The sequence below is a fragment of the Cydia splendana genome, chromosome 13 (assembly GCF_910591565.1).
Source record: "Cydia splendana chromosome 13, ilCydSple1.2, whole genome shotgun sequence".
Classification (NCBI taxonomy): Eukaryota; Metazoa; Arthropoda; class Insecta; order Lepidoptera; family Tortricidae; genus Cydia; species Cydia splendana.
This window is the reverse complement of record NC_085972.1, coordinates 9742247-9755897: the sequence shown is the minus strand read 5'-3', so window position 1 is coordinate 9755897 and position 13651 is coordinate 9742247.

Genomic DNA, 13651 nt, shown 5'->3' with positions numbered 1-13651 from the left:
GGCCTCCAATGTCCCAGATCTGGACATTGGAGGCCTTGGTCAATGTTTGTTACCTCTTATCTCTTTAATTAATTTCAAATACAAAAAACAAAACATTTTTTCATAAGTTTTAGGAGCTTAAAGGACTAACGATGATAATGCATGTGCTATGTTGATGACTTCCGAATCGTCATCGAAATTTTATCTGGCTAGTATTGAGTTATGGCTGGCTGTGGAAAAAAATACAGTTAGCAATAAAAAGCTATACCTACCTATCAAAACTATTATTTTAATAGAAAAAATGCTATAAATATGTTTTGATCAAAATATTAGGTATTTATGGCAAAAATAATACCTATAAACAACATTCCTGCATTTTATTAATACTGTGGAAAACATATTTAACATCAGCAGTAGCGTGACCAACAATGATTACTACATAAGCATTGCAACATAAGTTTAAGCAAAGTTTATCCTTGGTCCGTGACCACCGCGCACTTGGTAACATTCTGCGGCGAACCGAGCTCGCTCCGAGGCAGTCTGTCGCTGAGCCGGCCATTACTCACCCCGAATGCAAACGCTCCAGAAGCAGGTTACATGCGTGCTACTAACGACTTCAAGTTAATAGGCTTTCTGTGGCTTTTATATATCGAAAGCACGGTGCGTCAGCGCACACTGTCTATTTGTATCGGAGTAATAGCAGTGTCAGTGTTGCTTGGCCTTAAAAGGGAATAAGAAAACTATTGAAATAAAAAAATGTGGATTATTTGTGTAATATTACTTACACGTTAGCGGTTCGGGTATAACAGCGAACCGAGTGCGGAGTGGGCAGTCTGGCAGGCCTGCGCTCAACTGTAGGGATTTTCACAAGGGTATAATTAAATGTAGATAAACATTATCTACCAGTCTTTATCATTCTACTTAAACCATCTTGTTTTTATGGTTACAAAGGTGTGTTATGATATGTTTGGCCACTTTGCCTGTCACTGTATTTGATGCTGACCGAGCAAAGCCCTTGTGGTACGAAGCACAAGTGCATTACACAAACAGTGCTCAGTCCTTTATTAGCCAAAAACACAGAAGGTTATATTCAGTAACTGGACTTTGTAGAAATAAGTACCAAGGGGAGGCTGGTATTAGCAACCGGCCCGCAGCAGCAATCCTGTTTGTTAGCTTAATACGGCACAAAAAAATGTTTTATTGATTTAACTTTATCTATTACCTACATACAGATTCAAATTAATATTATTATTTAAATAGGTAGGTCAAACATAGCTAAGGATCTTATCAGTATTGACTAAGTGCACTTTACATTAATAATATCTTTTATATTCATGTAGATAAACATTATCTGACAGTCCTTATCGTTCCTAGACTTGAACAACGCCCTTGTGATACGAAGCACAAGTGCATTACACAAACAGTGCTCAGTACGTTATTGGCTAAGAACACAGAAATTCATAGTCAGTAGCTGGACTTTGCAGAACTACTAAAGAGTGACGGTTAACGACGGTATTAACAGTACTATTTGTAAGCTTTCTTTGCGTTTAATAACAGACAATATTAGGAAAATTGATATACATAGGAAAATATATCCTCAACACATCCTAGGTATACCATATCGTTCATTACCTATTTTGTTAAAGAACAAAATAATTAATAAATTCGCGAAAAAATAAATAACTAAGTATGTTTACGTTACCTCTCTTCCTTCCTTGCCGTATCCGGCAATGGCGACCCCATCAACAATTCTTATCCGGATTATGAAATGCCCTTATGTGGCTCGCAAAACCAAACTTTGTCTTGAAGATGCGGTCACACGATGCGCAATGGAGTTGTCCAGTCAAGTTGCGGGTGTATGTGTAGGAGGGCTTAGGTCGCGTCTTGCGGATATGACGCTTAGCATCCAGGTCTTCCAGACGCTGCTGCTCAAATTGAGCTACTTTCTTATGAACACTAGAACGCCATTCCGATCTTTGTAATGCAATGCCCTCCCAGCAGTCAGTCGGCATCCCGCAAGCGACGAGGTGGCGTTTGAGAACGTCTTTATGTCGCAGGTACTGGCCCCCCTGCTTCCGCTTTCCACAAGAGAGCTCTGAGTAGAAAACTGCTTTGGGCAGTCTCTCATTCTCCATACGCACGACATGGCCACACCACCTTAGCTGATGCTTCATGACCAGTGCTTCAATACCAGGCATCTCGACGCGACGTAAAACTTCCGTATTCGGTACCTTGTCTTGCCACTTTATACGTAAAATTGAGCGCAGACAACGTAGGTGGAAGGTGTCCAGTTTTTTCATGTCTGATTTATAGCTGCACCACGTTTCTGAGGCATAAAGCAGAGTGGGTATGATGATAGCTTTGTAAACCATAATTTTTGTGGACAGCTTCAAATCGTGCGACCTCCACACACGGTTGCTGAGCTTGCCAAATGCAGCAGCTGCATTGGCTATGCGTGATGGTATTTCAGACGCTAAGGTATTGTCATTGCGGAGTTGGCTTCCTAAGTACCTGAAACGTGGCACTTCTTCAAGAGCTTTGTTATCCAGATTGATACTGGAGTATTCCATGTGACAACCCCTAGGTGGTTGCACAAGAATTTGCGTTTTTGCCGCACTTATCACCAAGCCAAACTTACAGCATGACGCATGGAGAGAGTCCACATACGACTGGAGAGATTCTGCTGAATCAGCCATAAGGCAAACGTCATCCGCGTAAAGTATGTCCAATATCGAGTGCTTCGTGACTTTACTTTTGGCCCTAAAGCGCGACAAATCGAAAATGGACTTATCTGATCTGGAGCTAATTTCTATACGTCCACTACACGTTTTTGTCGCATCCTTCAGCACAGCAGCAAAGTATAGCGCAAAAAGGGTTGGCGCTAAGACACATCCTTGCTTCACACCGCACGTCACTGGAAATGTGTCTGAAAAATTCTCTTCATGACGAACTTTTGCCATCATATTCACATGGAATTGGCGTATTAAGTTTACGAATTTTTCAGGACAGCCAGTTTTCTTCAACACAACCCAAAGAGCATCTCGTGGCACCCTATCGAAGGCTTTTTCTAAGTCAACAAAGCACATAAACAGAGGACGATGTTGTTCTAGGCTTTTTTCTTGAATTTGTTTTACAACAAAGATTGCATCAATCGTACCTCTGTTTGGGCGAAAACCGCATTGGGTTTCTGGGAGCAGTGTCTCCGCAAGGAGGGACAAACGTTTGTTTATGATATGAGCTAAAACTTTTCCTGCAGTAGAAAGGAGGGAGATGCCTCTGTAGGAGCTACAGTCAGAAATATCACCTTTGCCTTTGTACAACTTGCAAATGGAGGCATCTTTCCAGTCCTGTGGGATAGCTTCGTACTCCCATATCTTCTTGACAAGATCGAATAGTCTGCCCTTAATGTTAGGTCCGCCGTATTTGTAAATTTCTGACGGTAAGCTGTCCACCCCTGGTGTCTTCGAGTTCTTTAATCTATTTATTGCTGCTGTGAATTCATCAAACAATGGAGGATCAGCAAGGTATTCTACGACGGGCAGATCTTCAAGTGCTTCTATGTATGACAAGTCAGTGGTCTGGGCTTCAGGATTGAGAACCTCCTTAAAATGTTCTGCCCAGCGCGCGAGAATATCGCACTGCTCAGTTAACCGGGAGCTCTTATCTTTGTTGAATATCGGCGCTATTTTCTGAGACCTTGGGCCGAAAATTGTTTGAAGGCACTCAAAGAATTTGCCAGTTTGATTAGTGTCTGCATACTTTTGCATTTCCGTTGCTTTCTCTGACCACCATTTGTCCTTTAAAGCACGCACTTTCAGTTTAAGATTTTGATGAGCCTTGTTTCGCTCAGCAGTAGGAGAATTACGCAAAGAGCGTCTATAATCTTCAACGAGTTTCCTGATCTCCACGTCTGAGTCATCGAACCAGTCTTGGTTTCTTTTTTGTGGTTTGCCAATTACTTGTGACGCACAATTATGTAAGGTAGTGGCATATGTGCGCCAATGTTCGTCAATAGATGCTGACTCTGAAACAGCAGATGCAACGGTACCAAAGGCATTATCCAGCTCCTGCCTCAGATCTTGATCATGTATTAGCCTTGCACACGGTAGCCTCGCTGGTGTTTTATGTGGAGCTCGACGTGGGATTGCAATATTTATTTTCAGTTTGGACCTAACAAGCCGGTGATCCGTCCAGCCCTGAGCGCCTCTCATGACTCGGGTGACAAGTACCTCAGACAAGTCTCTCCGCCGTACTATCACGTAGTCTAGGAGGTGCCAGTGTTTGGATCTTGGGTGCATCCACGTGGTTTTAAATTTTTCTGGCATCCGAAAGCATGTGTTTGTGAGGCAAAGGCCGAATTCTGCACAAAGAGTGAGAAGTTCCAACCCATTGGCATTACATTTCCCGACTCCATGACGCCCGAGGATCCCATCCCACAAACCATGTTCGGCGCCAACACGAGCATTGAAGTCGCCGAGCAGAATAATTTTATCGGCGGACGGTATTTTTTCAAGAATACTACGTAGTTCCTGGTAAAATTTAATCTTTTCTTCATCTGGAGATGGCAGTGTAGGTGCGTAAATACTAATGAGATGGATGTACTTGTTAGACGTCAGTTGAAGCCGTAGTGTGATAATTCTGTCGCTGACGCCCTTTGGAAGTTCCAAGAGAGACCTTGTCAATTGATTACGTATGGCAAACCCAACGCCATTTGCTGCCCGCTCTCCATGTGGTTTGCCGCTCCAGTAATAGGTGTAACCACCAAGCCGCTCACATAGCTCCCCTGAGCCATTGAGATGTGTTTCACTTATGGCAGCGATGTCTATGTTATATTTGTCCAGCTCCCTAGCAATGAGCCCAGTTTTCCTCTCGGGGCAAAGATTACGATCATTATCCAAAAGAGTTCTAACGTTCCAAGTGCCTATAATAAGATGTTTTTGAGTCTTGTTCAGGATTTTCTTTCGACCGCGTTAATTGGTGAACAGGTGACCGCGGTTTGCCACCTGTGCAGATGTGAGACGAACTATTTTTAGGCCACCTTTTCCAGGCCCCTCCCCGGATTGGGGAAAGCAGAGCGATCCTAAACAGGGCTGCTTTGTCGCCAGATGTGCTGCCGAACCAGTCCTCTCGTCTCAGTCGAGTCCCGGAGCGACCATCACCACCCGGCCGCCTAACGTGCAAGGCACCAACTAAGGCTCGGGCACACCATACCCTTACCCCACCACCAGTACCTCATCGCCGCAGGACTTCTCAGAAGCTCATAATCCATGAAACGTTGCCGGAGTCATCTGCGCGTGAATATATTTAAGTGGACGAGCAGTTGCGCTGGTGCAGATCCACTCTCTCGCCTTTGACCCCCTGCTGCCAATGGATCGGGTGACCGATACGACTGACTAGGGATGTAAGGTGCAGTGGTCGGCCGTATGTCACTAATAGTATCCTGACGTACGCCCGCTAAAGGCACACCACGAGTACCTTGCCTGACCGCTGTAGTTGCCGGTTGCGTTTGCCTATCGACGTTGCCCGCCTCCTACACCGACGAGGTCTTCATGTGCTAATGCGGGGGATCACCCGACTTAAAGCTATGTCCGCCAAAGGCGTTCATAACAACCTCCACTAGGTTTCGCCCACGGGTCGACGTGGTTTACCAGGGTGTGGCCGCTGCACACATAACAGCTACTTGGAGCCACTAGTGGAGATATTATGGAGAGTTGCAGACCAGGCAGCAACTGCCACCTGCAATCAGGCCGACCGGCAGTCCTGTAAAGGTACTACTGCTAACTACCCCAATACACCCCCTACGTTACCTAATGAAAATAAGACAGCGCGAAATGTTTTTCCTTGTACACCCGAGACATACCTATTTTATTACTGTTTATGTCTATTTCCTCGTTATCAATCAAAATTTGATGAAGTCACGGTTCTGATTCACACAAGCTACTGTATAAGAAACAGGATCAAATCAGTGTCCGAACAAACATGTCGTCTGTAACATCGTACAGTGGCCAAGATCTGTTTAGCCTCTTATCATTACTTTAGTCCATTTGATTTTGAACCTTACTTATATTGGCTTTGGTTCTATTTTACTTTCTAGGTCACTCAATTCAAGTACCACTTTAGAGTCGACTCACGGTTATTTAAAGGCTAAAATCTAAGCCCGGTGGTCAAACCACGGAAACAAAAGTACCCATAAAGTTTGATTGCTGTCACTATCGTCATGTATGTTACAAATATAAGAATCAAAATTGACGAAAATTTTAACCCGACTACATTTTTTTTTCATTAAAATGGCGCGTCTCTTTTTTTATTAGCCTGTGTCACCGCGTCCTAAAAAAGAAATTTGAATGGCTTGATTGATAATTGTAACCACAACATTGCTGTTTTCATTAGATTGGTAAATAATTAATTACTATACCAAAACCATACAATACAAATACTCTTTATCGCACACCTCAATAAAAGAAGACAATACAAAAGAAAACAGAAATACAAGCAGAGGTAAACAACAGGCGGTATTATCGCTAAAAAGCGATTTAATTAATTAAACTTGAAAACTTTGGTTACAAAGATAAAGTTAGACCAAGAAAAGTCTGCAGAGATTTTGATAGCCCCCGCAGTGCAAGTGTTATTTTAAACGTCAAACATCTATGAAATTATGACGCATAAATAACACTTGCACTGCGTGGGCTATTAAAAACGCTGCAGATTTTTCTTGGTCTAACTCTAACCACAACATTGCTGTTTTCATTTGGTATTTAATTGGATTGGTAAATAATGAATTACTTAATCTTGACAAATTTTGTTAGAAAGGTACCAGATATAAAAATAATTACATTCGTTGTCTAAAACGTAAAGCGGCAGAAGTCTAAGTTCATTGTTGGTTCATCACTTGTAATTTGGACCCGATGCGGGTTTAAGTAGACAGTCGTGTTTGCCTTCTTGGCTTCCACGCCTAACTTGGCAAGTTCCTCTTTCGGCTACTAGAACTTACCACTTCATTTAAATACACCGTTTATCACTTGGGCCGTTAGACGTTTGCGTTTAGGTATACACATGTGGGTACCTACTTAGTTGTTATTTGCTTATTTTTAATCAAATACACTTTTCTTATTGTATTATTAACTTTGTCTTGGAGATGTATTGTGGTACTTTAATATGTTATGTTAAATTTTATACAGTTTTTAAAATGAATTTTAAGTCACCTATTTTCTATTTATGAAATGGAATATTCCACGGTAAGTGTAACGCGGGTCATCATTTTCACGCAATAACCAATAAATTTATTTTAGAAAAAGTATTACCTTTGTGAGGAAACCTGCATACATCTGCGAAGAAATTCAAAGGTGTATGTGAAGTCCCCAATCAGCGTTGGGCTGGCGTGGGGACTATAGACCAAGCCCTCTCGCGCATGAGAGGAGGCATGTGCCCAGCAGTGGGAGTTTATAGGCTGAAATTATTATTATTACTTTTGTCTCTAGATAATAGGTACTTGAATTTACATACTTAATAAACATGAATGTTGATAGTGACTAGCGTGTTTTGTTATGGAAAGATAAATCAATAAAATAAATAAATTACAGACGACACCAGCATTAGCTCGCGGTGAGATAGACTACCCGGTCCCTCTTTAATTAACATTGTTAGAAAAAGACATGTAGTCTATCCCGCCGCGAGATACTGTCGCCCCAATCATGTGCTAGGCCTACAGCGCAGCGCGACATTACTGTCGCCTGTTTGCTGCCGCATATTATGTCAAAATCAATGTTGGTGCCCGGATTTTTGACATTTTCGACAGCAAGTCGGCAGTAAAGTTGGACTACAATACAGCTGCTTAATATAAATGTTTCTGAATCCAAACGGTACCTTAAGACTGAAAGTTTAATTTTAGTTAGTTATTTTTTCAAATTATTCTGTGCATTTCTTGCTGAAAAGAAATGTAATGGAACATAAAAAAAGCTGTATTTCTCTAAAGTAGAGCGCAGGCGAATATTAAATAGGAACGTACTTCTTGATAGATTTCCCATGTGTACAACTACAACTTTAGTTTACTTTTTATCTAGTTTAAAAACTGGATTGAATTTCTTTAGGACTTACAAAGGCAGTTGAATCTTTCGACCCCTTTAAGTTATAAAATAAGGTAAAGTTTTTCTCGCGAGACTTGTGGGCTCTAATATTATCTTACTGGACCTCAAGTTGTTGTTTAAGCTGTCACTTGCTCAGGATTTGGGAAAGAAAATAATATTAACATCTATAATACTGATGATTGGATACATAAAAACAAAACCTGTTACTGATAAGGGACTACGCATTTACAGGATGTAGTTAAGTAAGTACATAACTCTAAGAGACTAATGTGTAAGATGACCTAATTAACCGATGATAACTAAATAAATTTAAAAGGCTGCTATTTAACTGATCAACAGATTTAGCAAAGTTTAATACCAAAAAAATCTATTTTACTACCCTAAAATAATAAATGACCACCAAAATTATAACACCATTTTAATGTGAAATGATTACCAATTTTATTTCATTTTACTATCCTATTAAAGGAAATGACACCAAACTAATCATTATTCACCCAAAAATAGTAAATGATTACCAAATTTCAAACCCCATTTTAATGTGAAATGATAGCCAAATTTTTAAATCTTGCTATCCTATTAAAGCAAATTACTCCAAAATAATCATTGTAAACCCAAAAATAGTAAATGACCACCAAAATTGTAACCCCATTTTTATTAAAAATGTGCAAATATTTAATATATCGTTATCCTATTAAATTAATTAATCCACTTCGTCACCTTTTTCTAGTAGCACTTCATTTCTGTAACAGTCGCAGTTCTAACATAACCTACCCCATTTTTATCGTAGCATTTCGTTTCTGTAAGGGTTGCAGTTCTAACCTAACCTAACCCACTTTTCTAGTAGCATTTCTTTTCTAAGGGTCGCAGTTCAAACCTAACCTAACCTAACCCACTTTTCTAGTATCATTTCGTTTCTGTATGGGTCGCAGTTCAAACCTAACCTAACCCACTTTTCTAGTAGCATTTCTTTTCTGTAAGGGTCGCAGTTCAAACCTAACCTAACCCACTTTTCTAGTAGCATTTCTTTTCTGTAAGGGTCGCAGTTCAAACCTAACCTAACCCACTTTTCTAGTAGCATTTATTTTCTGTAAGGGTCACAGTTCTAACATAACCTACCCCACTTTTCTCGTAGCATTTTGTTTCTGTAAGGGTTGCAGTTCAAACCTAACCTAACCCACTTTTCTAGTAGCATTTCTTTTCTGTAAGGGTCGCAGTTCAAACCTAACCTAACCTAACCCACTTTTTTGTATCATTTCCTTTCTGTATGGGTCGCAGTTCAAACCTAACCTAACCCACTTTTCTAGTAGCATTTCTTTTCTGTAAGGGTCGCAGTTCAAACCTAACCTAACCCACTTTTCTAGTAGCATTTCTTTTCTGTAAGAGTCGCAGTTCAAACCTAACCTAACCCACTTTTCTAGTAGCATTTCTTTTCTGTAAGGGTCACAGTTCAAACCTAACCTAACCCATTTTTCTAGTAGCATTTATTTTCTGTAAGGGTCGCAGTTCAGATCTAACCTAACCCACTTTTATAGTAGCATTTCTTTTCTGTATGGGTCGCAGTTCAAACCTAACCTAACCCACTTTTCTAATAGCATTTCTTTTCTGTAAGGGTCGCAGTTCAAACCTAACCTAACCTACTTTTCTAGTAGCATTTCGTTATGCTACTAGAAAAGTAGGTTCAACTGCTATCAGTTTGAACTGCTATCAGTTAAGTGGGTTAGGTTAGGTGCGGTGTACGGGGGGTTGAGCGGGAGGGGCTAGTAATTTTGGCTTCAGTTTACATTATTTGGTAATTGTATACATTTTTTGGTAATCAGAGTGGTTTATTTAGGTGAAAATATGACATTAATTTGGTCTTCAAGATTTGGTGATCATTAATGATTTTTGGTGATCATTCAATATATTTGGTATTTGAATACAATTTGAAGTGCAGTCGTAATTAAAACGGTGGTACTTTTGTATTTTTAGGCCTTATGTTTTTGGTGTTCAGTAATTTTTTTTGGTAAGCATGTTTTTTTTATTTAGGGTACCAAAGTATTTTTTGGTGGTCATTATATTTGTAGCCAATTTAAAATGATATTTTGAAGAATACATCTAATTTTGATCCATTTTCCGTGGTATTGTCACATACTGATTTCTAAAAACTCATTTTTAGCGCTGCAGGCTTTCTGTGTGTGTGTTTTTTTTTAATTATGTACTTTATCTTTATTATAACCTTATAATAACACACACGTGTAAGTAGTAAATACATTTGGATTCTTTTTAAAACAATAGAATAATTGTTAATGGTGGAAATAAGGCGTAGTAAAGTTGCAAATAGAATTAAGCGATTCCAATTTCAAAGGATTATTTTGTAAACGTACACCTAAAACTAAATAGCACGGTATGAAGAAATTAAAAGCTCACCCAAAAAGTTAGCAAAACTTTTGAAGAGCTCTCAACTTCACATAAGAAAGGAAATTATCCTGAACCCGAGGTATAATTTAAGAAGTTTCGGACTAAGCCGCTAGCGACAAGCTCTTATTGCAAAGCCTTCGTTCGCATTTTATTGTTTTAAAAGGTTATAATTGAAGTTGACGAAATATAATTGAATTTATTTTAAAATGATCTATTATTAAGCTCTGGTATTTCTTTGTAAACATGTATCTTTGAATTTGATAAACGTACTTACGCCTTACACCAATAAACGATAGATTGATAGTGTTGTACTTGTTTTGAAAATCAAATTTAAATATAAATGGTATTAAATACAAAACTTATTACTAGGGATAGGTACACACATACAATACGACGAACACGACTGGTAAATAAAGGATTTGCTCTTAGTAATCCGTTTTCCTACCTATAAACAACACTGTATACATGTTTACAAAAAAAACCTGTACATTTTCAAACTAATTGCAAAATCATAGTGACAATTGTCTATACAGGTAATTCTGGATATTATTTTCAGTTAATCCACTACACAAAGGTTGTGTGGAATAGATCCCTTCTTTACGATCCGCCGATTGTGCTAGCTTTACTTTTTTTAAGATTATGTTTTTGTATCGTTTCTTGTATTGAGGTGTGCAATAAAGAGCGTTGTATAATTATTATTTCTATGAAAGCAGAGGATAAAGGCAAGGTGATTGAAACAAATACAGCTCAGGGTCTTGTTAGATGAGATGAGAGCATTTAAAAATAAATTGTACTATTCTGGTGTTTCGCGTGAAAATACGATATTTGTGTTTTACATGAATAATTTTATTGGGATATCACTTTTATTAAATTCATAGAACAATATTTCAAAACTCGTTTACTTAAAAGTATATTTATGCCGTATTTAATTACTTTCAAGAATTTGGGCCATCCATCATATCATTATTTTTCAAATATAATGCCCAATTTAATATTTTGACTGCTGGTAAAGAGCAATAGCGGAATTGTGATCTACGTTGTATTCCGGAATTAATTATGAACGTTTATTTTTATTCAATTATTAATCATCCCACCCTATTGTAAAATAAAGATAACGTTGAACGGCTTTTCACTATTGTACCAGGTTACAACAGGGCAAAAATAAACAAGCTAGAAGAAACAGCCGTTATTATTACAAACAACAAACAATGCTTTTCTATCCTCCGCGTCATTATATCTTACTTCTGATAAAATATAAGGCGAGAAATCTTTCCTACAAGTGAAAAGGAAATGGCTGCCGTCGGAAATCGAGTACTGTGCACGGTGCTTTTATTTATTTTAACATCTTGTCGGTTGCATCCGGGAAACAAAGTGTTATCTTTTATAAAGAAAAGATCACACCTAACGCAGCGTACTACGTAGGCGAACAACACGCGAACGCGACGCGAAGCGATGCGGCGCGGGGTGAATCAATCCTTTTGATACATATAGAAGTGTCCTACGTGGGCGATCTCGTTGCGAACGCGAACGCCTTGGGCTCGCCGCGCCGCTTCGCTTTGCGTTCGCGAGTTGTTCGCTTACGTAAGACGCAGCGTAAGGATCTTGACGGGTGTCAGAGGGTTCTGTCCATACGACGACGAAGAAACGCTGGTGGCCTAGCGGTAAGAGCGTGCGACTTTAAATCCGGAGGTCGCGGGTTCAAACCCCGGCTCGTATCATGAGTTTTTCGGAACTTATGTACGAAATGTCAGTTGATATTTACCAGTCGCTTTTCGGTGAAGGAAAACATCGTGAGGAAACCGGGCTAATCCCAATAAGGCCTAGTTTCCCCTCTGGGTTGGAAGGTCAGATGGCAGTCGCTTCCGTAAAAACTAGTGCCTACGTAAATTCTTGGGATTAGTTGTCCAGCGGACACCAGGCTCCGATGAGCCGTGGCAAAATGCCGGGACAATGTGAGGAAGAAGATGACGAAACCCTCATTAGCTGAGGGGCGGTCTACGTAACTAAAGTTCAAGAACTTGTCGTTTGAATTCAATGGAATTCTCTCTGATTTTAGCTGTCAATAAAGTATTATTTATTTATTAATAATCTACGAGTAAAACTGCATAAACATAAACAACTATAACGTGACTAACGTCTCATCCGTATGCCAGCAATCAGAAACTAAAAATAAATTTGGTTCATTAACTCTAAAAAGTTCGATCCATATTTACTTGTTTGCTAGAATTTAGTGTTTAATATTCTTAAACTTACTACTTTATAGATTTTATATTCTAGTGGAGCGACGTACCTAGGTGCTGAAATTGTATTAATCTCCAACAGAACCAACACAGTGTGTTTTGGCCCTTAGTCTAAGGGCGGCGTTACGGTTGGGGAAACTCAATGGATAAAATGCTCAACCTCATCATTCTTCTTCGATAACATCTGTTATGACATCGAAATATATGTTGTGTGTGTAGAAAAGCTTAGTTTTTGGCGTCGATAAAAGGAAACGTGACTTTTTTATCACATCTAGTGATCATTATATTAGGTACTCACTTATATTGTTTGAGTTGTATATTGTTGACAAGTAGACACATTAAACATATTTTTCTTTGTCTTTTGTACCTACTTTAAAAAAATATTCAATAACCAATTTCTCATTAGTACATGTTACTTTTCTCTATTAAAATTCAACAAAATATCAAATTAAAATCTTTTGTCAATCTAAAGAGCTGTTAGGCGCTTATATATGCATAATTTACTTTTCTCAAAAATGGACGGCAAAGTCGACTTTGCCGTTTAAAAAATAGGTCGCGAAGCGCGTAGTTTATGGTCAGTCAAAAATTAAAAAGTTAAAAACATTGTAGTCTCGATTTTGGGACTGCAATGTTGCATACAAATTCCATTATTTGTCGAGTTCCAAACTTTTTAAAAGTTGAAATGGCCATATCAAATGAAAGCACAGGCCCATTAAACAGCCAAACAGATGATTAGTACCGCGACTATTTAGCTGTCTCAAATAGGTTGACGTATTTTCGGCAGAAAAATACACTTCTATTTTTTTATTAAAAAAAATAAAAAGGTGGCAAAGCAAATTTTTTCAATTGTTTCTACTTTTTTCTGTGAAAATATATACGTAAGAACGTTGCTTTTGTAAAATATTTCTATGATATTTATATTTCTTGCACCATTTTTGAGAAAAGCAC